This window comes from Sphaeramia orbicularis, chromosome 15, assembly GCF_902148855.1.
Source record: "Sphaeramia orbicularis chromosome 15, fSphaOr1.1, whole genome shotgun sequence".
Classification (NCBI taxonomy): Eukaryota; Metazoa; Chordata; class Actinopteri; order Kurtiformes; family Apogonidae; genus Sphaeramia; species Sphaeramia orbicularis.
Window position 1 is genome coordinate 12,879,766 of NC_043971.1, and position 27,018 is coordinate 12,906,783.

The 27,018-nt window shown below is 34.8% G+C and overlaps 1 long non-coding RNA gene across 1 annotated transcript in view; it reads right to left on the reverse strand.

Annotated features, from left to right (window-relative positions):
• Positions 1–1,079: 1,079 nt before the first annotated feature.
• LOC115434427 (uncharacterized) overlaps positions 1,080–27,018 on the reverse strand; it is a 30,040-nt gene continuing 4,101 nt past the window's right edge. The window contains exon 3 of the long non-coding RNA XR_003937527.1: positions 1,080–1,204. This is a non-coding gene — a long non-coding RNA (uncharacterized LOC115434427). The remainder of the gene's footprint in view (positions 1,205–27,018) is intronic.

Below are 27,018 nucleotides of genomic sequence, written 5' to 3' on the forward strand. Positions count from 1 at the left end.
TTGTTTTGGATAATACAACTTAGCAAATGGTTATTTAATGTAGTTTGAGTCAGATTGACGCTCTTAGTTAATCATCGGAGAGAAAAGAAGTTCTCTAAAATTGTGATTATTTTTTATCACAATATGACAATATCGAAAATACATTGTGAGGTTGACCTATCCTGAGCTCTGCCATTCACTGAATATATCAACCTAAAACTTTGCAAAATAAAATAAAGTGACATTTGGAACAATTTGGGAAGGTGCCTAGACTTCTTTCATTGAATTTATTTTTTTCTCAAATTATTGGACCACCCTAATGTTTCTTTACTTCAAAAATTAAATGCATGGACATTATGTAACTCCATGAAGAAAAAAAAAAAAACTTGATCGTATTGTGTTTTTTCAGGCCTAAGGAGGAATTAAAACACTCAAGAAAAAAATCTTGACGAAGGTTGTCATAATTCATGCATGAAAGGGTTAAACAGTGCTTTACTTTTCACACACGGCAGCTACCGCCACAACACTTCCTGACACATATGCTCACGTGACTGAACTAACCAATCAGGAACTAGCAGTACTAATGTTGCATTCCAGGCAGGTTTTTGAACCTGTAAGTCACGACTTCAAACCACAACTCACGACTTTAACGTTCCAGGCAAGTCACGCCAAACTGCCTGAGCGCAAGGAATTGTGGTAGCTAGATGTAAACAAACCAGCATGACGGACCATATGTTATGTTCATTTACAATAATTTCTATCGCTAAAGGTGCTTGATTTTTGCGTATTTGAGGGATTCATCAGTCACTGGGAGTTTGAAGGTGAGCATTTGTGTTCTGTTTACGTCCGCTCTTGGATGTATTTTGCATTGTGTCATAAAACTTAACAGTTATGTGCATGTTCTGTGCAAGATAATAAAAAATAAATTAGTCAGCTATCGAAATCTGCCAGAAGAAGCAGAATATTAGCATCATTGGGGTAATATATAATAATAATAATGAATATATCTGTAAATCAACACAATATTTACATTTGTCGCTATGTTTATGGAACGACTTCTCGTGTCATCTCGCGATAATAAACAAATCTTCACATTAGTGATTTAACAGAAAAATTGACATTATGCACTTCTGTTTTTTCGACATTGAGTAAATATCGGTCAAATTTTGTGCATTTGTCCAATGGAAAAGCGACTGTTGTGAGTATGTGCTTGTTAGCTTACCAGCTGACAGGCCGTAAGCTGTTGTCGTCTGGTGGTGTCGGCGTCTGTCGTGTGTTACAAAACTTTCAGTCGTCTTCTTTGCCAAAACTACAGGGTGAGTCAGAAAAAAACGCTCTTTTCATTTAAAGAAATTGTACCACTGAAATGGAAATGCTTATTTTTCTTTTGATTATACAGTCATATTGATGTGGTTATTGAGCATGTCTGGCGATTGAATCATTGATTTATGGCATAGCATAACAGAGGGAATGTCCATTGTTTATTGTGCACCGAAATATCTGCCAACACAGTTTATGCCACCGTGAATGAAATTGAAATTGTCAACCATTACAGCATGTTTACTCGCCATCAAAATGTTTTGTCTCAACGAAGTCGTCCGGCACGACCTTCAACCTGGCTACCATTCAGATTGATGCAAATCTGTGCTCGTTGTCGCATCTCTAACACAGCTCTTCTCGCCATTCGTGTTCGTCGTAGGGCTTGGATTTCAGCCGTGATGCGATTTCGGAGTTCCTGAAGAGTTTGTGGAACAGTCTGATACACACGGTTTTTAAGATACCCCCACAAGAAAAAATCAAGGGGGGTCAAGTCCGGGGATCTAGGTGGCCACTCTCTCTCCTGACCCAAACAGACAACTCTATGAGGAAATAATATCTGCAATCGCTGTGGTCTTGCCATGATGAAAACTCCCTGGGCACTGTCATGTAGGCCTATGTCCTGAGTGTGAAAGCAAAGCCCCGACTCCTGTAATTGTTGTCAATTTCAAGTTTGTTCACTGTGGCATACATTGTGTTGGCAGGTATTTCAGTGCCCAATAAACAATGGACCTTCTCTCTCTTATGCAATGCAATAAATCTATGACTACATCACCAGACATGCTCAATAACCACATCAATATGACTGTATGGTCAAAAGAAAAATCAGTGTTTCCGTTTCAGCAGTACAATTTCTTTAAATGGAAAGAGCGTTTTTTCTGACTCACCCTGTACAATTCCGATTGACTTCAAACTTGGTATACAGCTTCTTTACGATGATGTCAGCAAAAGTTAGTGAAACTATTTGGATCTGGATCTGATTCTGGATTTGGTGCAACTTTGAAAAATTTCCCCATTATAAGAGATAGGAAGTGGATCGATGTAATAATATCTTCTGGTATGTCTGTCCATCACCTAACCCTCTGGACCACACAGCCCCCCAGATGCCATGATAGATGACCCGTCTTGAAATACCATATTTTCATTCCAAAGGCATTCAGGCACACTTTGCTGCATATAGATCCTTAAAGTCCTTCCATTGGTATTTGATGGTTACATACTTTGACATATAAATAGCCGACACATTTCACTACAATTTATGACCAAAGTTGACCTATGGTTAGTCTATCAAGCCATTATTGTATGCACATTGTTTCCAGAATAATATGTGTGAAACACTTGTTTCAACAAAGCCAGGTCTATCAAAGAATAAATCTCGACCATCCATGCTTTCAGCTTGGGCTATTTCTGTAATATAATAAATACACATAACTGGGTGATAATAAATGGCATGTGGATACATTTCCCAAAGCTTTTAATTTGGTCGGTAAGCTACAGGGCCATTGGTCCTATTTTGTTAGCTTACCGTCCGACAGGCCGTAAGCTATTGTTGTCATGTGGCGTCCATCGTCGTCTGTCGTCCATTACAAAAATTTCAATTGTCTTCTTCTCCGAAACTACAATTCCGATTTACTTCAAACTTGGTATACAGCTTCTGTATGATGATGTCAACACAAGGTATTTACATTATTTAGATCCAGGTCTGATTCTGGATTTGGTGCAACTTTGAAAAATTTTCCCATTTTAACAGATAGGAAGTGGATCGATCCAATAAATCAGTATCAATGATATCAAGTTGGAATTTGAATTCTTTACAGATTTGATTGGAATATGACCAAAACATGGGCTATTTCTGTAATATAATAAACACACAGAACTGGGTGATAATAAATGGCATCTAGATACATTTCCCAAAGCTTTTAATTCAGCCAGTAAGCTACAGGACCATTGGTTTTGTTTTTTTTCTTCAGTGGTTTTGCTTTATTGTGTGTTTCGGAGCCAAAACATGGTGGAATAACAGAAAAAGACAGAAATTGAAGTTTTACAGCTGACTGTTTTAACTAAAGGTATCTACTGCTGCAGTCGTAGAATACTAGAAAAGAGGCGTTGAGGAACTCGAATGCAAGCATGAGGATTTGTTGCAGAAATCTGAAGCATTTACATAGAAACCAGTAAGTACACTGTGGCTTTTGTCATGCATGTAGTGGGAGAAGCCCCGTCATTAGCTCAGTAATGCAGTTACTTAAATGTCAAGCTTGCAGCACAAAACAGACAAATCCTGCATAGTTCACCTCTAAACGCTTCGGGGCCATGTAAACACACCGGTTATCAGATTGTGTTTTATTTGGCGTGCGTGTAAACAGTTGGAATCTCTAATCAGAATGAATTTCATTTGGGTTAAAGGAGCACTGTCCGTTGAACCGCTTAAGTAATAATAGTGGACGAGCAGATAATGCGCTCCTCTGAAGGTCCAAAACACCGCTGCACTCCAGAGGAAATGAGAGGTTGGAGATCTGTGTGCTGATACCGTCCAACCTGTCACTGAACGTTTACACAGCGGCGCACTTTTACCGCTGTGCAGCTCTGCCCACCAGGCCACAACTTCCAATTTAAGTCCCTTTTCCACGGCTGCTGTTCATTAGAGAAACTGTTTGTGAAATACGGTTTTTTTTCATTCCTCTGAGTGTATGAAATCATTCATTACCAGTCCGAGTGTTTCTCTGGCCTTTGCATTAATTCCTTGTCAAACATCTTAGCATGTGAATTCATATTCATAGCAGCACTTTCCAGCTCTGAGGTTGAAATTTACTTATGGTTTTTTTTTTTTTTTTTTACTCTCTCGTAAAAAGTGTTTCCAGAAGAGGTGAGTTTGTCAGTCCGCTGAGGCAAAATGTGAAAAGATTTTGTGTGAGAGAAATGAGGAAGAGCTGAAGAGGGTCAACCACTGCTGAATTCAAGAGCCAAAGTCATTCTCCCTGTTTAACCACTAGAACACTGGGCTGGGATTATTTGCATGTGTGACATTTTTTTGTCCATATCTCAGCAAACAAGCCTTTTATTCAGTGTGACACAGTTTATTTTATTTCTTTTTTTTGTCATTGTGCAACTTCCAGGGTTTTAGTTTGTTTAAATGGACCTGATTATGCTACTTTTTTTTTTTAATCTTAAAACAGCATAAATCTTCATTTTTCTCATCATTAACAGTCATTCTACTTCCTCTTGTTGCCTCCTTTCTATTGTACTGTTCTTATTAGATGTTATATACAACCATGGGTGTCATTAGACTTGGGCATTTGGGGCTTAACCTTCCTCTTGTGTTAGCTTTCGTTACCGTCTCTTATATTAAAGCAGGGGTGTCAAAGTCATTTTAGTTCAGGGGCCACATTCAGCCCAATTTGATCTCCAGTGGGCCGGACCAGTAAAATAAGAACAGTGAAAAAAGTAGAATTATATTTTGATCAGGTTTACATCTACAAAGTTTCCTTAAAAATCTGAATAACATGAACAACTTGAATTGTCTTAAGAAAAACAAGTGCAATTTTAACATTATTATGCCTCGTTTTATCAGTTCATCATTTACGCATGTGCGTTACAGTCACACAAAACATTTAGTAACAGGCAGAATATTGGTAAAATTGCATTTACTTTTCGTAGGATATTTCCGTTTGTTCATATTTGTTCAGGTTATTTCACATTTTTTGTAAAAGTATAGTTTGGTAATGTAAACATTTTCATGTAATTTTACTTTTTTACACCAAAAATATAGAAAATGTGGGGTTGTCATTATTTATAGGTTATTATGATAGTATTTTACTGGTCTGACCCACTTGAAATCTAATTGGACTGTATATGGAACCTGAATTAAAATGATTTTGACACCATTGATTGTTAATATCATCAGTGCAAATTTTCCATTTCACAAATTCATCCCCTGGGCTGGATTGGACCCTTTGGAGGGCCGGATTTGCCCCCCGGGCCGCATGTTTGACACCTGTGTGTTAACAGGTTGGTTTTGACCCATGTCTTAAATCAGCTGTAAAATACACTAAAAACAATTATCTATCGTCCAATTTGTTTCTCATGTCTTGCTTACCTTGTTAAGCCTCCGTATCTATGAAAATATTGGTTCTAATATTTTTTCTGTGGGCCTTTTTTTGTCCGTATACCCCTCAATGTGCACTCAGTTAGTCACCAACTCTATACTGAAGTGACCTCACATGTCTGGACATGCCTGATTTTAAATGTTGTTTTTTTTTTTTTACAGTATAGATAGATAGATAGATAGATAGATAGATCATAAGTTACATATAGGTTCAAGAAAAGACTAAATTTAGATAAGAGGAAAAAATGGACAAACATTAATATCAAAATGAGTACAGATGAAAAAATAAGCAGCAAAATTAGTTAAAAGTAACAAAATGAGACAAAATTAATAACAACCTGAACAAAATAAGCAAGAAAATGGACAAAAATAAACATAAATTAGTGGCAAAATGAATGAAAAGAAAAGATAGATCATTATAGGATAATGATAGATAGATAGATAGATTCAAGTAAAGACAAGATTTAAATAAGAGGAAAAAATGGACAAACATTAATATCAAAATGAGTAAAGATGAAAAAATAAGCAGCAAAATTAGTTAAAAGTAACAAAATGAGACAAAATTAATAACAACCCTTAACAAAATAAGCAAGAAAATGGACAAAAATAAACATAAATTAGTGACAAAATGAATGAAAAGAAAAGATAGATCATTATAGGATAATGATAGATAGATAGATAGATAGATAGATAGATAGATCGTAAGTTTTCACTCATACGTTTTGATCCGGTTGAAAAGTTTCTGTTAATGATCCATGACTATTTGTCCTTCACGTTTTGGTTCACACACAAATAACCTCAATTACAAGTGCTGTTATTCTTATCAGAGGAGACTTTGATGGCTTTGACTTGGCTTCAATACGTGACTGTTTTTTCCTTCTACCTGCAATAAAATCATGCGGTTGTGTGTGTTTTCAAAGAATGTCAGTCATTGTATTACCACGCTATCGCACTGTAAGATCAATAAATACAGAACTGCATCAGCTGCTTCAGTCTAAAGATAACAGCCAGTCGGTCATCGCTCTTACTCTAGGGTTTTAGCTTTGTTAAACGCACTTTGTGAAGCAGTAGAGTTGTGTCTGATGGTTTGGAAGGTGTTAGTATTACATAAAATCTCTGTGCACTGTAAGATCAGATGAGTTATGTGTACTTAAAAAATTTGAGGAAACGGGTTGCCTTTAAAAAATTTAAGTAATAAGTAATGAAAACTTGAGTGTATTAAACTTAAATGCTTGATTTGAATGGCATTGCTATTTTAAGTTCAACACACTAAATGCCAAGTTAATTTAACTTAAAATATGTTGCATTGTCAATTGCTTTGTATAATTATTAGACTTAATATCATCTGTTCATTGGACTCAATTCCAAGTTGATTTAACCCTTTCATGCATGAATTATGAGAACCTTAATCATGATTTTTTTCCTGAGTGTTTTTATCCCTCTTTAGGCATAAAAATAACAATTCTATTGATTTTTGTTAGCCTATTTTTATGGAGCTACACTGTAAGCCCGGATAAGTGGATTTTACAGAAAAAATCTGAGGCAAGTGATTGCACTTAAATGATTTGAGTAATGATCGACTAATCAGTTGGTTTGAGTAGGTTCAACTTTAATGCTAACAGTATTGAGCTTTAACTATTAAGTAGAAAACACTAAAAGACAAGTTATTTGTACTTTAAATCTGTTGTAAAATCAACCCCACTATCCAACCATTCAACTCAGCATTTTAGGTTACACTGACTAATTTTCTCAATTGCAGCCAGAGTAATTTATCATTGATTAACCCTTTCATGCACAGTGGTCACTACAGTGGACAGTTATTCGACAGCTATTCTCTTATATATTCATGGATTTTGTTGTTTTAGTTTCATATCAGCCAACACAGTGGACGATTATGCACCATCCAAAACACTGACATTGAAAACACAAGTGGAACTTTGCTGTTCTAGATAAACCTGATCTAACATGTTCAAGTGTAAATCAATTCCTTGTTATTGTTATTAGACTGTAATTAACAACTTTTTTTTTTTTGTTGACATATTATGTCCATGAAGTGAGTAATGACTAGTATTAGAGTACACTACAAACAAAAAGTTGAGGATATTTTTTTTTTTTTTGTCATTTGTAAATGAAACTGTCTTGTCATTAAAAGTGTTTCAAATCAATTCAGTTCACACACAAAAAAGTAAAAAGCGTTGTGCAAGAATCCCAACTGAAAAAAAAAAAAAGCCCAAAAATTAAAAATATCCATAACTTTTTGTCTGTAGTGTTTGTTAAAATGTCAGAAAACATCAAATTAGCAGCATTTAATGTTTTTATTTCATAGTTTTCACACAGTGTATACATGTTTCTTTGCTTCAGAAATTAAACACATGATGTTCATCTTGGTGGACATTTTTGCAACTCCATGAAAAATTGCTTTATAAAAAAAAATTAATAATAATAATAATAATCACATTGTTTTTTTAATGGCCAAAGAGGAATAAAGAAAAAAAAATCTTGATTAATGTTCTCATAATTCATGCATGAAAGAGTTAAACGACTCTTTTCAAGAGAATCAAACTCTAAATCCTATTCCTGATTAAAGTAGTTATGAAATCACTCTATTTCCTATATTGTTGCATGAATGGAAATTAGCTAAATGTCTTTTACCAGCATACAAAGCACCTTTAAGTTGACTTAACATTGAGATTTTCGTTGTACAAAAACTGTCTTAGATGAACAGGAAAGCCATAGTTCTTCCTCTGGCTCTGACTCATGGTGCAGCTCTACAAAAATACAAAAACAAACACAAAAAGGCCGATAAACACAGCCATACACACATTAAATCCACATTAACACTAACACCACAACCCCGCTGAACCCCTGCACAGAAAAATAACACATTTTCAACAACATGCCCAATACCCACAATGCAATGCGAAGATAAAAAGGTGTGGTCATGACTAAAACTTAGCGATTTAATTCCATTCAACTTAAACTTTTTCGTACTTTCAACTATGTCTACAAATTAGTAGAATACACTTAACATTTTATAGTAACATCATAAAACTTAAATCATTTAAGTGCATTGTAATTAAAGCATTTTAGTAAATACAAATTCCGGGCTTACAGTGATGTATTTTCTGACAGTTTCAACCCCAATGTCATTCCACGCTCTCAGAAGCTCATTTCATAGAGTTTCCTTAGATTGTTGCCAAGGGGGGCCTGTAGAAGCCAATAACGTAATAACGGCCGATAACGTAATAATGGCCGATAATGTAATAAATTTGCCATTTTTAAAATGTAATAGGCCAATAATGTAATATCTGGCCAATAACGTAATAAAAGTCCTGAACCGATAACGTTTCAATAACGTAACTTATTGGCTGGTTATAACATTATTCGCCTGGTAAAAAAAATTCTTTGCAGATGTAATAACGGAGCCAATAATGTAATAAGTTATAACATCCCAATTTGATCACAAGTGGGCCGGACCAGTAAAATAATAACAGTGGAAAAAGTAGAATTATATTTTGATCAGTTTTACAGCTACAAAGTTTCCGTGAAAATCTGAATAACACGAACAAGTTGAATTGTCTTAAGAAAAACAAGTGCAATTTTAACAATATTATGCCTCGGTTTAAATCATTTACACATGTGCGTAACAATCGCGCAAAACATTTAGTAACAGGCAGAATATTGGTAAAATTGCATTTTTTTTTTTTTTTTTTTTTTAAAGACATTTCTGTTTGCTCATATTTGTTCAGGTTATTCACATTTTTTTGTAAAAGTATAGTTTGGTAATGTAAACATTTTCATGTAATTTTACTTTTTTACACCAAAAAAACAAAGAAAATTTAGGGTCGTCATTATTTATAGGTTATTATGACAACATTTTACTGGTTCTGACCCATTTGAAATCTAATTGGACTGTATGTGTCTGCATGTGGAACCTGAATTAAAATGATTTTGACACCATTGATTGTTAATATCTTCAGTGTAATTTTTGCATTTCATAAATTCATCCCGTAGGCCGGATTGGACCCTTTGGTGGGCCAGATTTGACCCCCGGTCCGCATGTTTGACACCTGTGCTATACAAGGCTTAAGTACATTGTAATTAAAGCGTTTTAGTAAATACAGTGTCTGGGCTAACAGTGTGTGCTTTAAGGCCGACCAATAGAAAACGAGATCAGAGGCCTTTCTGACCCGGGCCTGGTGTGGTCCACAGGTGGATGCAGATGGGGAATGGTTGTTACATAAAAAGAGGGGGAAAAGTTGTAACAAGGGTAAAGTTTTGTTCATTCTCATGCTGGGGTTTCACTCTTTCTCTACTGTAGTCCTCTTGCAACATTGACCTACATTCCCACTGATGTGTTCGCATACACGTATGTAATATGATAAGAGCGGCGGGCGTTCACGTGGCTGCTTCACCGACCGAACGCAGCAACAAACACCGTCTTACACACACACACACACACATACAGTAGATATTGACTTACTAATACCATATATGCCTGTACTCTGCAAACAGTAAAAGTACACATGATAAAAAGTACACACAGAGTAAGAACATGTGACCCGGAAACATTAGACGCTGATGTAAGAATATACTTGAAGAAAAAAAGCCTTTTAGTGGCTGATTAGATAAACATTACTCACATTACTGGCATTAGTTACAGATTGTTCTCTATAGTTTCATGAATGATGGGAGTTATAGCTCTGAAATGTTGATTTTTTTTTAAATTCTTTTTTTAAATTTCAGTTTAGTTTTGATTAACTTCACAAGCACTTAAGTAGTTATTTGGTTTTTGCTTCTAGTTTTAGTATTTTAAGCCTGAGGAAAGATGTGATTCAGATGAAAAAGTTATAATAACATGGAATATGTTTTCCAAAACTATTGTTTATTAAAGATCTCATTTTGTACAATATTTTATTCTAAACCACCATGAATCATTTATAATGGAGGAAAACATAGTTGATTTTACCTCCAAATATATTGTTTTAGCTCGTGTTTGATGTTTCGTTGTACTATTTTCTAAGTTAACAAAATAGTTTATCCCTGCTAGTTTTAGCTTCAGTCTAACCATAAAATATTGCGGGAACAGATATTTAAACAGCCTTGAAAAATGTCGAAAAGTGAAGCTAAGTTATTTTTTGCTTTTATTTGAGTAGATTTTTCCCTATATTTAAACCTTCAAGATGTTTTTGTGGTGACTTGATGAATTTTCTTGTATATTAAACCAGTCCTTGGTGATTCATCACCATTTACTATAATATTATCCTCTGCTTTTTTCAGTAAAAATCAGGTATTTTTTCTATATTTAATTCATTAATCATGTAGATATTCATAAAAGCTAAGAGTGAATTCAGAGGTGGTTATATCAAAACAGAGAGAACTGTAGAAAAATGACTTCTTCATTAAAATCTATATTAATTTAGTGACTGCAGCCACTGTCATTTGTCAAAGTAAGTGGGCTGTAGAAGATGATGGTGTTTCCACAGTAACAACAGAACTGTTGAACATCCAAAAGTGTCATATCTGATGACCATGAAAAAATGAGAAACTGCATTTTACATGAATTATTTACATGTATTAATAGTTCTATTCTATTCTATTCTATTCTATTAAAATCTGTAAAATCTGATGACCATGAAAAGATGAGAAACTGCATTTTACCTGAATTATTTACATGTATTGATAGTTCAATTAAATTAATTTCTATTCTATTCTATTCTATTCTATTCTATTCTATTCTACTCTATTCTATTCAAATCTGTGTAAAATCTGATGATCATGAAAAGATGAGAAACTGCATTTTACCTGCATTATTTACATTTATTGATAGTTCAATTAAATTAATTCCTATTCTATTCCATTCTATTCTGTTCTGTTCTATTTTATTCAATTCCATTCAGTTCAATTCATTTCTTTATCGTCATTGTCATAATGACACATTTATAAATAACAATATATCGTTCAAACATCTCTTTACTGGCATAGCGAAAGTATTACAAAATGCAATCCCAAATATCAAAAATAGAAAAAATCATAAATAGAGTCTGGTTTTGACCAACTCTATATATAAAGTGTCATGAGATGACTTTTTTGTGATCTGGTGCTATATAAATAAAATGATTGAGTGATTTGATTGGTTTTCCCCTGTAAGTTGCTTTGGAAAAAAGCGTCTGCCAAATGCATAAACATAAACAAAAATGTCGAAATAAATAAATAAATGTGCATCGAGTACTGTTTAGCACAACAAAACAACAAAATAACAATAATATCCATTGCAGGTACAGTTATTATATGGAAAACTCATCATTTACTCACTATGCAGGTAAAATAACATGCAACAGTATAATAATATTTAAGTCCCATCTTCTGTTTTACGTCCCATAAATCACAGTTCTGTTCATATTCTCATCTGTAACGAAGACGATAAAGAAGACACGAAGCCCAGGGATTTAAAACCCCGCTCACATTAGCATCAGATCCCCAACGGTGAGACAGCATGTTAAAGCGTTCAGAACCCCCCCCCCCCCATGTCTACACCCCCCCCCCGCCCCTGGGTGCACACAGAGGAATCTAAGGCCCATCCAATAAAACAGAGTGTGTTTGTACGACTCCTGACCACTGAGGGGCTGCTTTTCACATTACCAAATACTGTACATTCCTCTAAATGGTAAACACATGCCTCACACAAACACACACAGAAATACTGCCGTGTGTGTGTGTGTGTGTGTGTGTGTGTGTGTGTGTGTGTGTGTGTACAGGACATAAATCTGGTGAGTCACAGATAGCTGATGTGTAGTAATGAGTGTGTGCAGGAGTGCCATTGTGTGTCATTATCCCCAAACACCACCTTTACTCACCTGAGCGGCGAACAGCTGGAACCAGGACGCAACATCTGTCAGTCGCGTCAAACACACACACCTACTGTCTCTACGTCTACATCTGTGTGTGTGTGTGTGTTTCGGAGTGTTTGCGTGTACAGAGGGATTGTGTGACTGTTTGTGTGTCCATCAGCGTGACCCCGGTGTTGACCCCTGACACCCTTAGCCGTCCCCCCTCCCCCCTTCGCTCACGTCTCGCAAGTTCAAGACCTTCGAGGGTCTGTGGGTTAAAGTCATATCTGCCCTCGTCCATGATACTCTTATCAGCTGCAGTGTGTGTGTGTGTGTGTGTGTTTTCTGTTGGGAATGAGTATGTGTTCCTGGCAGCTGGAGATGGAAATATGGACATAAGTATTGGGACACGTTGAATTCAGGTGTTTCATACAAATAAATAAATAATGTTTGTACTGTTGCATTTATTCAGTCTGACTAAATGTTTATATGAGCTCCATGCAGGCTTACAGTATATGGACAAAAGTATTGGGACATGTTGAATTCAGGTGTTTCTTACAAACAAACAAACAAGCAAACAAATAAATAAATTTAAAAAATAATGTGTTTAATGTTGCATTTATTCAATCTGACTAAATACTAATGTCCATATGAGCCCCATGAAACTTACACTATATGGACAAAAGTATTGGGACACGTTGAATTCAGGTGTATTCCTTTATACAATCAATCAATCAATCAATCATGTGTTTAGTGTTGCATTTATTCAATCTGATTAAGTACTAATGTTCATATGAGCTCCATGCAGACTTACACTATATGGACAAAAGTATATGGACACGTTGAATTCAGGTGTTTCTTACAAATAAATAAAAGTTTCTATTGTTGCATTTATTGAGTCTGACTAAATACTAATGTTCTTATGAGCTCCATGAAACTTACACTATATGGACAAAAGTATTGGGACATGTTGAATTCAGGTGTTTCATACAAATAAATAAATAAATAAATAAAGTTTCTACTGTTGCATTTATTCAGTCTGACTAAATGTTTATATGAGCTCCATGCAGACTTACAGTATATGGACAAAAGTACTGGGACATGTTGAATGCAGGTGTTTTTTTTATACAAATAAATAAATAAATAAATAAATAAATAATGTGTTTAATGTTGCATTTATTCAGTCTGACAAAAATACTAATGTTCATATGAGCTCCATGCAGACTTACACTATATAGACAAAAGTATATGGACACGATGAATTCAGGTGTTTCTTTTTTTACAAATAATTAAATCTATAATGTGTTTAATGCATTTATTCAGTCTGACTAAATACAAATGTTCTTATAAGCGCCATGAAACTTACACTATATGGGCAAAAGTATTGGGACATGTTGAATTCAGGTGTTTCCTTTATACAAACAAATAAACAGTCAATCAATCAATCAATAATGTGTTTAGTGTTGCATTTATTCAATCTGACTAAATACTAATGTACATATGAGCTCCATGCAAACTTACACTATATGGACAAAAGTATATGGACATGGTGAATTCAGGTGTTTCTTACAAATAAATAAATAAATAAAGTTTCTACTGTTGCATTTATTCAGTCTGACTAAATACTAATGTTCATATGAGCTCCATGCAGACTTACACTATATGGAAAAAAGTATTGGGACACGCTGAATTCAAGTCTTTCTTTTATACAAACAAACAAACAAAGTGTTTAATGTATGTATTCAGTCTGACTAAATACTAATGTCCATATGAGCTCCATGCAGATTTACACTATATGGACAAAAGTATTGGGACAGAATTCAGGTGTTTTGTGTCTAGTCTACAAAACAATAATGACAAATCTCATAATATGGTTTTATATTGAGATAAATATCATTTATTGAATGGGTTAGTTTTGTTTAAATTGTTATCTTTGCTTCCAAAATGCCTGAGATAGTTTTTACTTAATTTCTCTCAACATTGAGTTTTATGATTTCAAATGTTCAACCTCTAAATTTCTAAATATTTTTCACATTCAGATTGTAAATAATAATTTTCTACCAAAACTAGCCATCTACTTTCTTCACATATCATTTACAAAGAAAAATCTCCTATTAAACTTGAAGGAAATATTGATGTTTATATCTCAAATGAGTATGACCTGGACATCTTATGAACTGTAGCTATGATGTGTCCCAATATTTATGTCCATATAATTTATAAACACCTGAATTTAACGTTTCCAAATACTTTTGTCCATATAGTGTTGTGAATGAATACCATAAAAGTCCAGATCAAATATTTCCCTCGAATACAGCTTGATCAGGATATTCATGCATAAGTCCCTCTTCAGTGAGTTCTGGTCTGAATGCCGTACTCTGTGTCATTGGTTCAGTGCTGATTTAGGAAGGAAAAGCACTTTTAAGTGTTACAAATGAGGGGTGGCGAGTCAGACTAACAGGATGTAAATAAAACGGTTGGCTATATACTTGCAGCGACAGAAAAACATGCATACGTTGGCCTATAGGATGAATTTGCATCTGATATACCTTATATTTGACTGGTTTTGCAGCGTTATGCAACAAAATCGACAAAAACAGACAGATGGAGTTTAACATGAGGAACTGCTTTGCCTGTCCACAGATTATACGATGCAAGTTTAATAATGAAATAAAAACTCCATGTGATCCAGATCTCATAATTGAACTGTACTGCCGCGTAAAGCAACATACTGTATGTACTATAGAGTAAGTGAGCACTTTACCCAGTTGTTCATCCAATCTAAACAGGAAGGCAAAAGCAAAATGAAAATAGAGGAAAAGTCAAATGTTTTGATGCTAAATAAAGCAATATGTCATTTAATCCATCAAATCACGTAAACACAAAAACAAAGAAACAAAGATATTTACATTTATTGGCTTATTTCCCCATATTTGGAGGGATAGAGCACTACTAATTCTTCATTAATCCTTTATCAGGCAAGTGACTATTTTTGGTCATTTCTGCACTCATTCATTCAGTCATTCCTTCATTTGTTTTGAACAGAATATATATATATATATATATATATATATATTTTTTTTTTTTTTTTTTTGTGTACAAGGAACTAATATCCGAGCTAATACATTAATAAATAAAGATGACCAAGACAAAATAGCAATTGCCATGTACTCTAGTAATAACAGAATAAATTCAATATGTACATGCACATTACAAGACAGTGACAGCAACAGTTCCAGTGAAGACAATGGGTCAACAATCTCAGGTCCAATGTGGTCTACAGGGTCTGTAAGGTCCACCATAGACTGTTAGCTTGAATTATTTGCCTATATAAGCACGTGTTGTTTTAGTTGTTCTGTCGTCCAACAATTGGTTTTGTTAAGCTTTTAACTGATGTTTTTCTGGTTATGTGGATGTATAGAATGTGCATAATGCTACAAGTGTTGTGTACACTACAAAAATCTAAATATTACCAAGTGTATTTTTCTCATTTCTATTTAAAATATCTCATCACACTTAAAATAAGACATAATCACCTAAAGAGTAACTTGTGAGCTGTAAGAACTTATTTTTAGACAATAGATCTTGAAAATCTTATTTCAAGAAATCTTAACAAGATAATTTCCGCTTGTTCCATTGGCAGATTTTTTTTTTTTTTGCTTGAATTAAACAAATAAAAATCTTGAATTAAGCAAAAAAAAAAAAAAATCTTGAATTGAGAAAAAAAAAAAAATCCTGAATTAAGCACAAAAAAATCTAGAATTAAGCACAAAAAAAATCTTGAATTAACAAAAAATCAGAATTTAGAACAAAAAATCTTGAATTAAGCAAAAAAAATCTTGAATTAAGCAAAAAAATGAATTCATAAAAAATCTTGAATTAAGCAAAAAATCTTGAATTACAGAAAAAAAATCTTGAATTGAGCCCGTAACATAAGCAAAAAAAATAAAATCTTGAATTATGCAAAAAAATGTTGAATTAACAAAAAATCTGAATTTAGCACAAAAATTCTTGAATTAAGCAATACAAATGTTGAATTAACAAAAAATCTTGAATTAAGCAAAAAAAATCTTGAATTAACAAAAAATCAGAATTTAGAACAAAAAATCTTGAATTAAGCAAAAAAATTCTTGAATTAAGCAAAAAAAAGAATTAATAAAAAATCTTGAATTAAGCAAAAAATCTTGAATTACAGAAAAAAAATCTTGAATTGAGCCCGTAACATAAGCAAAAAAATAAAATCTTGAATTATGCAAAAAATGTTGAATTAACAAAAAATCTGAATTTAGCACAAAAATTCTTGAATTAAGCAATACAAATGTTGAATTAACAAAAAATCTTGAATTAAGCACAAAAAAATCTTGAATTAAGCAAAAAATAAAATAAAATAAAATAAAAAAAATAAAAAAATATATATATACACTGAACAAAAATATAAACGCACCACTTTTGTTTTTGCTCCCATTTTTCATGAGCTGAACTCAAAGATCTAAAACTTTTTCTATGTACACAAAAGGCCTATTTCTCTCAAATATTGTTCATAAATTTGTCTAAATCTGTGTTAGTGAGCACTTCTCCTTTGCTGAGATAATCCATCCACCTCACAGGTGTGGCATATCAAGATGCTGATTAGACAGCAGGATTATTGCACAGGTGTGATTTAGGCTGGCCACAATAAAAGGCCACTCTAAAATGTGCAGTTTTACTGTATTGGGTGGTCCAGGGGGGTCAGGAAACCAGTCAGTATTTGGTGTGACCACCATTTTCCTTGCACAGTCTTCTTCATGAATTCTCTGAAACAGCTTTGGAGATGGCTTATGGTAGAGAAATGAACATTCAATTCATAGGCAAAAGCTCTGGTGGAGATTCCTGAAGTCAGCATGCCAATTGCATATTCCCTCAAAACTTGTGACATCTGTGGTATTGTGCTGTGTGATAAAACGGCACATTTTGGAGTGGCCTTTTATTGTGGCCAGCATAAGGCACACCTGTGCAAAAACCATGCTGTCTAATCAGCACCTTCATATGCCACACCTGTGAGGTGGATGGATTATCTCAGCAAAGAAGAAGTGTTCACTAACACAAATTTAGACAGATTTGTGAACAATATTTGAGAGAAATAAACCTTGTGTGTACACAGAAAAAGTTTTAGATCTTTGAGTTCAGCTCATGAAAAATGGGAGCAAAAACAAAAGTGGTGCGTTTATATTTTTGTTCAGTATATATACATATATACATATATATGTTGAATTAAAAAAAAAAAAAAATCTGCCAATAGAACAAGTGAAAATTATCTTGGTAAGATTTCTTGAAATAAGATTTTCAAGATCTATTGTGTAAAAATAAGTTCTTACAGCTCACAAGTTACTCTTTAGGTGATTATGTCTTATTTTAAGTGTGATGAGATATTTTGGACTAGAAAAGAGAAAAATACCCTTGGTCAGATTTAGATTTTTTCCATCGCTCTTCTTATGTCTTTGATTTCATTTTGGGATATTCCACTACTTTAATAGTTCATCAAACAGTAAATCCACTTCCCTTGGCCCTTTTTTGGATACTGTTAACATTATTTTAGAAATTACAGGTTGTCAATTTAAGGTCAAAGATATGACACGTGACTTGAATCTACCCAAACTTGACCTCACGCTCACTGGATATTCATATTTGAGATGAGTCACCCTATAAAAGAAAAAAAATAAAGGATGGTGTTTTGTCGGAGGTATCATGGGAAATAAGTGGGTCTCTGTGTATCACATGTTGGTTCACACAGTGGAGCTCCCTCTCACCTCCATCACGTCACCCTGTATTCAAGTGCTGTGTGAAAACTACACCAGCTCCATTCAGCCTTTATCAGTGCATCAGCAGTCAGGGGAACACATGGCTTTCCTCACACTGCTCGCCTCCCTCTCTATCATATTTCCTGTTGTATCTCTGTATCTTACACTGTTCCTACATTGTCTAGACAAGAAAGGTTCTATGTAGTACTAGAAAATGTTTGTACCACACAGGGATTTGTGGTTAACGTTACCCAGATTTGCGATTAGGCCTGTGGTGGTAAGCAAACCAGTATAGGAACAAGCTGAAAAATTAATATTAGAGTCCTAAAGCTGATGAGGGGGGTACAGTAGTTCATAAAATTATCCTCCAAACAGACTGTTTTTACCAGTAGGTCCAATATGGAAGTAAATCTGTCTCATCAGAGTTTGAATTATAAAAGCCATTGAATGTCTTGCGCTGAATATTTTTTGCCCTGAAATTAAGTATCTGATTTTTTTGTCTCTGAATTCAACTATGTTCAGAAATTTAGAATTAAAAAAAATTCAGATGCAAAAAATTCAGCTCACACATCCGGGACACCAAGGATAAGCAATCGATTCTATCTCAAGTCGAACCGACAGCCAGCCAATCAAGTTACGTTGGGTTGGTCATGTGATACTGATGCAGGAAGACGGTCAGCACAGATATGTCATCTGAATTTTTTGTATCTGAATGTTTTGCATCTGAATTTTTTGGTTTTGAATTTTTTTCATCTGAATTTTTTGTATCTGAATTTTTTTGAATTCTAAATTTACGAACAGTTGAATTCAGAGACAAAAAATTCAGATATTTAATTTCAGTGCCAAAAAAAAAATTCAGATACTTAATTTCAGTGCAAAAAAAAAGAAAAAAATTCCGATACTTCATTTCAGTGCAAAAAAGTTCAGTGCTAGAAATTCAATAGCTTTTATAATTCAAAATCTGATGAGACAGATTTACTTCCATAGTCCTGTAGCCACTGGTTACTACACTGTAAGACCGGGTAAATTGAGTTTACTTAAAAAATCTGAGGTAACCCATTGCCTAAAAAAATTTAAGTAATGAGTAATAAAAACTTGAGTGTATTAAACTTAAATGCTTGATTTGAATGGAATTGCTATTTTAAGTACAACACAATAAATGCCAAGTTAATTTAACTTAAAATTTGTTGCAATGTCAATTGCTTTAATCATTAGACTTAATATCATCAGTTCATTGGACTCAATTCCAAGTTAATTTAAATCAAAATCTTTTACAATATAAGTTGCTTTGTATAAGAAGTGTTCAGAGAACGCAAACCTCCGCCAAGCACCCCGAACGGTGTGCATGTGTGGATCGACTATTTCTTTTCAAATTAAACAGTTTCAAGGTTGTTCCATACAGCAGAAAAATTATGGTCAAACATAGTAATAAATAAATAAAAGTCAACAGAGTGCAACGGAAGAGAAATGGAGCGGAACGATATTTCGTACAAAGTTGAAGCTTGGTACCAGTCATGTGTATGTCAAATTCTATTAAATTCCAATCAATATTTGTTGAGTTATAATGAAAAATGTGTCGTAAAGGGGATTTTCAATGTTAAATGTAAATGTCCACAGAGTCCACATTCCACAGTGGATGTGGACAATTTTGTGCCAGATACAAGATATTGTTATAAGCTACGGGTGGATCAAATTGGAGGCTAATCGGAGTCATTTTGAATTTTTTTTATGAATTTTCGAAAATTGCTCAATGATGACAGATTGTTAGAGCTGGTAGTATGTGGACCGAACCCAGATGCAAGACCCTCAGACAGGAATACAGTTAAAGGGAATTTATTAGATACAGTCAGTATAATTAGTTCACACAGGAAAGTACTGAATAAATCTTCAGCGGGACTGCGCTGGGGAATCGTCACGGCTTCCGATTCCAAGTGAATCACTTTACAGCCCAGGTCGGGAACACACGAGGGGAACCCGACTAGGAGAAAGCAAAGGAGAGTCAGGGGACAGACCAGGTCATACACGGGAGGACAATCAGACAGGCAAACGTACATAGGGATAAGGCAGGCTCACGTACCGATAGTCCAGGCAGGGGGTCGAAAACAGGCTTGGGCACAAAGGCGGATGATCAGACAGGGGTCAGGCGAATACTCAGGTGTGGAGGACGAACCAGGTCGAAGTCAGACGAGCAGGCAGATAAGGAACAGGCAGAGTCGGCGGTCGAAGGGCAAAACGGGTCACAACAGGTAGACAGACAGACAGGATCCAAAACGCTGGTAAGTAATCACACCGAAACGGAGGAAAACGAACTGGCACAGAACAGGGGAAAACACAGGGTTTAAATACACAAGAGGGCGGGAAGACAATTGGACACAGGTGGAGACAATCAGGGAGGAGTCAGGTAATCAGAGCAGGTGGAAACAATCAGGGAAGGGAAGTAAAGACACCAGACATGACACATGAGGGAAACTTAACAAAAAACAGGAAACGACACACAAGACAGACAAAACAAGTAAAAGTCCGGGGACTGATATGACACAGATAGGAAAATTGTAGATTTTGTGACCTTGCTGTGACCTTGAACTTTGGCCTACTTGGCCCAAAATTTAATGGGTTGGTCCCAGGGCCTAGGCCTATCTGTGGGTACAGTTTGGTAAAGATGGTTGGAATAGTTTTCCCGTAAAGTTGCTAACAAACAAACAAACAAACACATAAAGCAGAGTGACCACAATACCTCACGGTGGAGGTAAAAAGGCCAATAAACATCACCATATACACATTAAGTCCAAATTAACACTAACGCCACAACCCCACTGAACCCCTGCACATAAAAAGAACACATTTTCAACATGCCCACAATGCAATGCGGAGATAAAAAGGTGTGGTCAAGGCTACAACTTCGTGATTTAATTCCATTCAACTTAAACTTTTTCGTACTTTTGACTTTGTCTACAAATTAGTAGAACATACTAAACATTTTATAGTAATGTAATGAAACTGAAATCATTGAAGTCCATTGTAATTACAGCAGTTTAGTAAATACAGAGTCTGGGCTTACAGTGTATTTACTGTGTTATTACCTATTATTTTTGACTATGGGGTGTGTGTTTTTTAAGCGTACACCAGCTATGAACGACTGTTTTTGTTGGTTTTGGTTGAGCCATTTGTGAGTGAAAGGAGGAGGGGTGGAAGGTCTGTATGTGTTTGCCTTGTGTGGTTTTCCTCCACCTGTGGAGGGTTGGCCTCAGCTGACTGCACCATCATTACATCCAGCAGAAGGGAAACAGACACAGAGAGAGAGGGTCATTTATTTTACGTTCATCCTCAACGCATATGTGAGGCCACATGAAACTGAAATGAGTCATTAGATTATGTAAGTGATGGTTTTAATGTTTCAAGATGTAGGGTTTGGGCATAGATGTGCATTTATGAGAGGTTTGTGTCAGGAGCTGGTTCTGTGGTGACTTCAGGTCAGTGAACTAGGATGGTTCCTACGGCCATGAGAACATCGAGTACACCAGGTTCTATAGAGGACATGGGCTAGTTTACCTGCAGAAATGTCCGTCCGTCCGTCCGTCCATCCAACTGATCATCCATCCATCCATCCATCCGATAATCCAACCATACATCCGATCATCCATCCAACGATCATCCATCCATCCATCCATCGGTCATCCATCCGTCCAATCATCCATCCATAATTCTTCCACTGTGTCCCAGTGTCTCCTCCTGTTTGGCCGTGTCTGTAACACCTCATCATCGAGGCTTCCAGGACGTATACTGACCAGATACCGAAAACCACCTCAACTGAATCAGTGGAGCACTGGCTCTACAGTCTGACTTTCAGACCAAGGTTTTAAGTGAGAATAGTGAGGATTATTTGTGGGTTAAATGCAGTAAAACCACCGCAAATTACATTTATTACAAAACTCATGTTTTAAAGATATGAGCTTTTATTTTACCATAGTTTTTCTTTCTTATAGTCGTTCATGCTTCTTCTTGTATCTTGAATAGGTCATGATGGTTAACCTCCTGAGACCCAGCAATGCATTTTTGTCCTCTATAGGGGACAAGAGTTTTACAGCTTTACTTTAAAATCAAAATTACATAATGTCCACCGAAAAGGACATTAAATTAAAAAAAAAAAAAAGTATCTGAAAAAACTGTTGCATCATGCTGTTTCCAATTAAGCCAATTATTTAATGTAAAATGGTGAAAATGTTTACTTACTGGGTGTTCGGAGGTTAGTGTAGAAAATGAACTCCACAAGCTATTTAACTTTTTATTTACCTCTAATTTATGCTCATCCATTTCCGAGCCATAATGTGGTTTCTAGACCTCTGATGCAACTTCAATCTAACCAATAATCAGATGATGTGGGATGTCAGTTTAGCTCCTACTGACCTGGCAACAGATTGAATTTACAGATTTTTTTCCCCCCACTAATCTTACTTGGAGATTTTCAGCTAGAAAATGAACCTTTAAAAAAACTAGTCCTCTGCGTCCTCAGAGGGACCCCGGTGGCCTTGGATGAAGGTGATTATAGAAATGTTTGGGTTAATGTTGAACCCACGCATGATGTAAACAAAGAGGGTTTGTCGAGGCCATCTCAGCAGGTTATCAGGACTGAGAAAAGAGAAAAAAAACTGGGGTTTACTTCATAGCTTTTCACTGGAGTAGAAGCGCAAACATGATGTAAAAAGCATCTGTTCATTCATGTGTCCTTTTCTTAGCTATGCCAGGGGAAAAGCAAATATATCTCTGTGTTAATTAACCGGAGTTTACTGTGTCAGTTTACACAGAGTTCAAGTTGAGACATGGGGGTATGAAAGACTAAATTTCACACGCACACACACACATACACATACACACATATGCACAAACACTTCCATTTCCAGTCTGTCAGGTTGTCAGTGGGCCATCAGGACAAGAGATTAGCAGCTGTCATGGTTAAAAACACAGGGTATGCGGTGGTGTGGCTAAATACTAGCATGAAGGAATCCAAGCAACCAACCACCCACTGACCTCCCTGACCCCAAACACACACCAGGCGTCTTTCCCACCTGCTGGGACGGTCTGTGTCTCCCACCTCGGTAACACTAAACCTGTTCAAGGCATATGCAGCTCTCTCTCTCTCCCCTTTACATCTTATTTCTCACTTATACTCTATATCACAGGTGTCAAACATGCGGCTCGTGGGCCAAATCCGGTGCACCGGATAAATTTGTGAAATGCAAAAATTACATTGAAGATATTAACAATCAGTGGTGTCAAAATCATTTTAATTCAGGTTCCATATACAGACACATACAGTCCAATTAGATTCCAAATGGGTCAGACCAGTAAAATATTATCATAATAACCTATAAATAATGACAACCCCAAATTTTCTTTTTTTTTTTTTTTTTGTTGTAAAATTATGTAAAATTACATGAAAATGTTTACATTACCAAACTATACAGGGTGGGGAAGCAAAATTTACAATATTTTGAGGCAGGGATTGAAAGACAGTGTATGACCAATTAGTTTATTGAAAGTCATGAGAATTTATTTGCCACAAGAAAATTGACATAATAGAAAATGTTTTTATTCTATGCGTCCTCCTTCTTTCTCATTAACTGCCTTCACACGCTTCCTGAAACTTGTGCAAGTGTTCCTCAAATATTGGGGTGACAACTTCTCCCATTCTTCTTTAATAGTATCTTCCAGACTTTCTCGTAATAGTTTTGCTCATAGTCATTCCCTTCTTTCCATTATAAACAGTCTTTATGGACACTCCAACTATTTTTGAAATCTCCTTTGGTGTGACAAGTGCATTCAGCAAATCACACACTCTTTGACGTTTGCTTTCCTGGTTACTCATATGGGCAAAAGTTTGTGAAAAGGTATGGATAATAGTGTTAGGTATGATTATGACATCAATATATGTTTGGTTTCAAAACAATTGACGTAGTGCCTGCTGAGAAAAAAACAACTAAATGTTCATTGTAAATTTTGCTTCCCCACCCTGTACTTGCACAAAAAATGTGAATAACCTGAACAAATATGAACAAATGGAAATGTCTTACCAAAAAAAATGCAATTTTACCAATATTCTGCCTGTTACTAAATGTTTTGTGTATTTATAATTGTAATGTACTTGTGTAAATGATAAACTGAAGCAGAATATTGTTAAAATTGCACTTATTTTTCTTAAGTTGCACTTCTTCCCACCCCCTTTCAGGCATGTAAATAGAACTATTGTGCTGTTTTTCTGTCTAAGATTATGATTCTTGATATTTGTATTATTTTGTATGTTTTGCAAGTTCACATATATGTTAAATTTCATTGCATGTTCTGTATAAATCAATCAATAAAAAAAAAAAAGTCATTTCAGATTGTTCATGTTATTCAGATTTGTAAGGAAACTTTGTTGATGTAAATATTTTCATAATATAATTTTACTTTTCTCACTGTTATTATTTGACTGGTCTGGCCCACTTCAGATCATATTGGACTGAATGTGGCCCCTGAAAGAAAATGAGTTTGACACCCCTGCTCTATATGTTCACTAAATGCAGACGTGTGCAGAGTTGGCTGATACTTTGACTTTTTAAGGGTTTTAGATGTAAATGCACTGGAATTGTTTTTAATAATCTACAGAGATGGATTACTGTAGTCTGGTACAGCTGATGAGTAACATATAAAATGCTCATATGTAGAATTTAACACCCATTTTGTTGCTTTTTGTCATGCAGGATTATATGGTGTTTTTTTTTTTTTTTTTGACAGATTCCTGAATTGTGCAGGTCACCAAAGACATTTTTTTTGATTGATTGATTCTCTTGTCTGCATTTGCACCATCTCTTGTTCAATCTTCAATCAAGTCAATGCACGTGGATCTAAAGTCTGTCACGTCGGCAAAGTTTCAGTGTTGAGTTATGGGGTTTAAATCTGCAGCGTCAAAGTCATTTTAGTTCAGGGGCCACATAAACACAGCCCAGTATGACCTCGAGTGGGCCGGACTAGTAAAACAATAACAGTGAAATAAGAAAAAATATATTATAAAATGCATCTGCAGAATTTCCTTTAAAAATGTAAATAACATGAACAACCATAAACAACATTTCTTAAGAAAAAATAAGTGCAATTTTAACAATAATATGCCTCATCTTATCATTTACGCTTGTGCATTACAACTTAGAAATCACAATGGATTTTTTTGGGCACTTATGGGTAAGGAACCAAATATGGTAACTTCATTTACCTTGATTTTCTACATAATATTTTCACAAAAGTAATATGTTAGCGTAATGTTTCAAAAGTGATGTTCTAATGACCCATTAGACCCAAAACTCCACTGGCGACCAAAAGCATCTATTGATCTATTATGTTTAATACCTGTTGATCCATTAATCCTATCAATATGTGTAAATAATTGGTGTAAAATTCAGTTTGTCATATTTTCATGATCATCAGGTATGACCCATTTGGAGGTTCAGAGGCTCTGTAGTTACCATGGAAACACCGTCATCTTCTACAACATTGATTGACCAGTAAAGTGCATGCAGTTGGATCCATGAGAGTAGTTGAGGACGCTTGTTTTTAAGTAGAAGTTTTAGTTTTCTCTTTTTGATATAATAACCTTTGAATTAACTTTGAGTTTTCACGAGCATCTAACAGTGAAAAAAATAAAATTATATTATGATCAGGTTTATATCTACAAAGTTTCCTTAAAAATCTGAATAACATGAACAAGTTGAATTGTCTCAAGAAAAACAAGTGCAATTTTAACAGTATTCTTCTTTGATTTATCAGTTTATCATTTACACATGTGCATTACAATCGCACAAAACATTTAGTAAAAGGCAGAATATTGGTAAAATTGCATTTAAAAAAAAAAGACATTTCCGTTTGTTCATATTTGTTCAGGTTAGTCACATTTTTTGTAAAAGTATAGTTTAGTAATGTAAACATTTTCATGTAATTTTACCTTTTTACACCAAAAAAACAAAGAAAATTTGGGGTTGTCCTTATTTATTGATTATTATGATAATATTTTACTGGTTCTGACCCATTTGAAATCTAATTGGACTGTATATGTCTGTATGTGGAACCTGAATGAAAATTATTTTGACACCATTGATTGTTCACATCTTCAGTGTAATTTTTGCATTTCACAAATTTATTCCGTGGGCCAGATTGGACCCTTTGGTGGGCCGGATTTGGCCCGCAGGTGGCATGTTTGACACCTGTGTTCTATACATTCAAAGCCATTTTAACCCTTTCATACATAGTGGTCACTACAGTGGACAGTTACTCTACAGCTGTTCTCTTGTACATTCATGGGTTTTGTTGTTTTAGGTCCATATCAACCAACACAGTGGACACTTATGCATCATCTCATAAACTGCAATTCATACCATTATTGTAACTTTGCTGCTCTTGAGTAGAAATCAATTGTTAATATTTATTTTTTGCATATTATCTCCATGAAGTAAGTAATAACTAGTATTAGAATATGTTAAAATATGACAAAACATCAGATTCGCTGCATTAAACATGGTTTTATTTCACTGTTTTCATAACACTTTATGATATTGGGTTTTAAATACCTGTTTATTTGCTTCAAGAATAAAATTCATGGTGTAGCTGAGTGGACATTTTTGTAACTCCATGAAAAACAGGTTGATTAAAAAAAAAAAAAAAAAAAAAATCAATCACATTGTTTTTTTTTTCATGCCTAAAGAGGAATAAAAACAAAAATCTTGATTAAGGTTCTCATAATTCATGCATGAAAGGGTTAAATCAGTGGGAAAAGGACAAATGTGGGTGTAGTCAATGAGCTTTTTTCCTGGTTAAATAAAGGTTTGATTTGATTTATTTATTTATTTTGAACATGCAAAAAACAAAAACAAAAAAACAAGAAACAAAAAAACCCAAACAAACAAAAAAGCAAAACAAAATAAAAACAAAATAAAACATTCAAATGGACAGAATCTATATCCAAGCACATACAAGTCTGAATTTTGCA